Source organism: Neofelis nebulosa, chromosome 6, assembly GCF_028018385.1.
Source record: "Neofelis nebulosa isolate mNeoNeb1 chromosome 6, mNeoNeb1.pri, whole genome shotgun sequence".
Classification (NCBI taxonomy): domain Eukaryota; kingdom Metazoa; phylum Chordata; class Mammalia; order Carnivora; family Felidae; genus Neofelis; species Neofelis nebulosa.
In genome coordinates this window covers 97,910,174-97,914,519 of record NC_080787.1, presented here as the reverse complement: position 1 = coordinate 97,914,519, position 4,346 = coordinate 97,910,174, and the positions used below count along the sequence as shown (strand labels likewise).

The following is a 4,346-nucleotide window of genomic DNA, read 5'->3' as shown; positions in this document are numbered from 1 at the left end:
ATCTGCAGCTCACTTGGGTAGGGAATCAAGCCAGAAGCCCTATCCAACTTTTACCAGACAGTGGCACATCCCCCATCCTTGTCCTCAGAGTTTGAACAGTTGCCTTGCCCCAAAATAGATCATGGTAATAGGCTCCACCTGCCCAAAGACATAACCCAGAAACCCAAACTGAACTTATTGGTGAAGAGCTGCCACTGCTAAAGCAAACCTGTAAAGTCTGGAAGAAGATCCTGACTGCTAAATTACTCAAGATGAGGAATCAAGGATCATAAAAAATCAGGTAAAGACACCACCGAGGGAACTGATAAAGCTCCAATAACTGACCCTAAAGAAATGGAGATCTATGAACTGTCAGACAAAGAATAATCAGAATAATCCTCATAAGCAAGTTTAGTTAACTACAAGAAAACACAGACAGGTAACTAAATGAAATTAGGAAAATAATGCATGAACAAAATGAGAAATTTGACAAAGAAATGGTAACCATAAAAACCTCAGAAATCCTATAGTTGAAAATTACAGTAACTGAAGAGTTCAGTGAAGTGTCAAAAGTAGACTAGACCATGTAGAAGAAAGAATCAGTGACTTTGAGGATAGAGCATTTGAAATTACCCAGAGGAGCAGGGAGAAAAAAGAATGAAAAAGAGTGAATGGGATTATGGGAATTATGGAACACAATGAAAATAAACAGTATTCACATTGTGGGAATTCCAGAAGCAGAAGAGAAAGAGAAAGGAACAGAAATATATTTAATGCAACAATGGCTGAAAATGTTCTACACCTGGGGAGAGAAATGGACATCCAGATCCATGAGGTCCAAAAGACCCCAAATAAGTTGAACCCAAATAGGACTACACTGAGACACATTATAGTTAAATTGTCAAAAGTCAAAAACAAGAAAGAATTTAAGAGCAGCAGGAGAAAAGAAGTTACATAGAAGGGAGCCCCCATAAGATAACCGACAGATTTCTCAAAAGAAACCTTTCAGGCCAGGGGAAAATGAGATGACATATTCAAAATATTGAAAGAAAATAACTGTCAGTCAAGAATTCTATACCCAGAGAAGTTGTCCTTCAGAAACAAAGGACAGCTTTTGTTTGTGTAAGACACAAACTCTTACCATTGAGTATGATGTTAGCAATGAGCTTGTCATTTGTGTCCTGCACAAACAAAAGCTGGGGGAGTTCATTACCACCAGACCTGCCTTACAAGAGATGCTAAAGGGAGTTCTTTGAGTGGAAGTAAAAGAATACTAGTTAACATCATAAAAACATAAAAAGATAGTGTAAGTCTCACTGGTAATGGTAAATATATAGTCATAATTAGATTCTGAAATATGGTAATAGTGGTGCATAATTCATTTACAATGCTAACTTTAAAGATAAAAAATGAATGTATTAAAAACTATACAATAGTCTGTTATTGGGGCACCTGGGTGGCTCAGTCGGTTGGGCGTCCAACTTTGGCTCAGGTCATGATCTCGCGGTCCGTGAGTTGAAGCCCCGCATCGGGCTCTGTGCTGACAGCTCAGAGCCTGGAGCCTGTTTCAGATTCTGTGTCTCCCTCTCTCTCTGACCCTCCCCCGTTCATGCTCTGTCTCTCTCTGTCTCAAAAATAAATAAACGTTAAAAAAAATTAAAAAAACCTATATAATCGTCTGTTATTAATTACATAGTATAAAAAGCATATAAGTTGTAACAGCAATAATGTAAGGTGTGAGAGGAGGAGAAATTAAAGTGTAGGGTTTATGAATGCTATTGAAGTTAAGTTGCTATCAGTTTTATTTATTATTTATTTATTATTTATTTTGTATGCAAACTTTTTATTGAACTATTATTTAAAATATCACTCTTCAAAGAGGTCACAAACATTATAGCACTCAAATATTTTAGGTAAAACTCTTCAAGGGTAAGCTATTTTTTTTTTTTCAGTCAGCTTGTCCGAAGTTTAGCAGTGGAGGACACTGCTACAGAGACTTGCAGTTGGTTCAGACTCAGTTTCTGCTCATGCTATGTAGAGTATCCACGAGGTTTTTATTGTAATCTGCAGTCTGCTTGGTCACATTTTTCATAATTGACTGGTAATCACTCTTTTGACTCTTGGTTGCTATGAATTTTTTCATCCAAAATTATTTTGCTCGTGGTGTTGCCACTTCCTGTCTAAATTTGTAAGCTTAGAATGTGTCTCATTTTCTTGCAGTTGTGTTTTTAGCATCTCATAGTTTACATTTAGCTTCTGTTATTTTCTTAAAGGCATTTCTACGGGTTGTTAATACTGTTCTCTCCTGATGTAATTTCTTTTTCTTTTCCTCACCTGATGATTTTAAAGCTGGAAAATCATTATATGTTTTCAAATCAGCTGTCATTTGCTTAATTTTGCTTTTCAGAGAATACTGTTCCTCAGTCATCTTACTTTGCAGAAGCTCCATTTTCTGTAGATCCAACTGTAGACATTGGCTATCTGAGGTCAAATTTCTAGTTGTACTTTGTGATTTCTGCATTTCAGTAGATTTAAAGTTGAGATCATCCTACATCATCTTCAGCTCTTGGTTGGTGATAGAGGATATCTGTTTTATACAGTTTATATTTCTACTACTGTGCTCCAAAAGTGTAACAATGTTGGCTTCTATCTGTGCCTTCTGCTCCAGTTCTTGATTCTTAGTTTCCTCAAAAGTCTCAATAAAAGTGTCCGTATTTTCTTCTCCCTGTTTTAGTTCCTTATACTTCTGACTCATTTCACCATGGTGTTCTTCTAAATCCATGTCTAGTTGTCTAATTTCTTCATTAAATTGCTTTATTTTTTCTTTTATGTCTATTAGCTGTTGCTCCTTGCTGCCTATTTCCTGATTATCTTCTTTAACTTGCTTGAGTAATCTCTCTCTTTCTTTCATTGGAGATCCCATGCTTTTGTCTTCAGCAATCATTTGGTCTTGATGGGACTCCCAACTCAAAGTTTTTTGTGCAGCAGTAAAGCCTCCTATTTAACCTGGAGGTGTGCTATTTCAGCTTCCAAGCTCTCTTTTTTTTATGTTCAGTGAATCTAGCTGTTGCTGAAGTGTATCTAATTCCTGCAACAGTTTCTCATTTGTGGTTTTCATTTCTATGTACCTGACTTGTTTTTCAGGAGATGTGTTTCTGATAATGTCATCTGCTGCTTGCTTTTCCTATTCAACTTCTTCTACTCTTCTAGTTTGTTTTTCCTTCGCTTGTCTTTCAGTAAATATGATATCCATATGTTGTGTGGATAGCTCATTTTGAGCTTTAAGCATGTTGTAATCATTCATTACTTCTTCCATTTCAGCATTGGTACTAAGTTTATCTATCAGCTTATTGTAGTTTGCTAGTTGTCTTTGAACTCTTTGATTTCAACAGCTAAAGTCTCAGCTCTCTTTTCATATGACAAATACACTGAATTCTCTTGATTGTACATTTCTATTTCTTTCTGAAGTTTATTAACTTCTATTGTAAGTTCATTTATTTTACTTTGAAGAAATCCAAGATAATAAGATTTGTCTAAAATTTGCCTCTGGGAACCTTTCATTCCAGTTTTCATTCCACTCAAACCTTGTTGTGTTACAGGACAATCATCAACTTTGATTTGAGAAGACAGAATTCCTCCTGTCCCTATGGGACCACCACCAGAGCCTGGTCTTGCTGTTCCCGGTGACATTCCAGTTGCCACTCGAATATTACCTGATGGGGGGTCATATTCCAGAAGGAGGTCTTCCAGTCAACCCCGTTCCACCTTGTGAAACAGGGCAAGCTGCTGAAGGTTTGTAATTCCTGGCCATTGTTTGTTTACTTTAACCACTCCCCTGGTGCAGCAGGAGGAAGGTTGTAGCAGGGGTACTCAAAGTTGTTTCCAGGTTTCTATCAGTTTTAAAATAGGGTGTTATAAGTTTAAGATATGTAAGCTTTATGGTAACCACAAGGGGAAGTTCTGTAGTAATTACACAAAGGAACACGATAAAGAAGTCAAACAAACTGATATCAAAAGACATTAAAACACAAAAAAGACAATAGGATAAGAAACAAGGAACAGTGGATCTACAAAACAACTAGAAAAGAATTAACAAAATTACAATAGTAAGTCCTTACCTATCAATAATTACTTTAAGTGTCCCAGATTAAACTCTCCAATTAAAAGACATATAAAGGCTGAATGGATAAGAAAAAAACAAGATCCAAATATGCTGCCCACAAGGAGCTCCCTTTAGCCTTAAAGACACACAGTGACTGAGAGTGAAGAGACGGAAAAAGACATTTCAAGGAAATGGTCACCAAAACAAGGAGGGTAGCTGTATTCATCTCAGACAAAATAGAGTTTAAACTACAAGTGGTAAAAAG

The 4,346-nt window shown here is 36.6% G+C and overlaps 1 pseudogene; it reads right to left on the bottom strand.

Moving 5' to 3' along the window:
- Positions 1-1,993: 1,993 nt before the first annotated feature.
- On the bottom strand, positions 1,994-3,802 carry LOC131513485 (intraflagellar transport protein 74 homolog; annotated as a pseudogene).
- Positions 3,803-4,346: the final 544 nt, after the last annotated feature.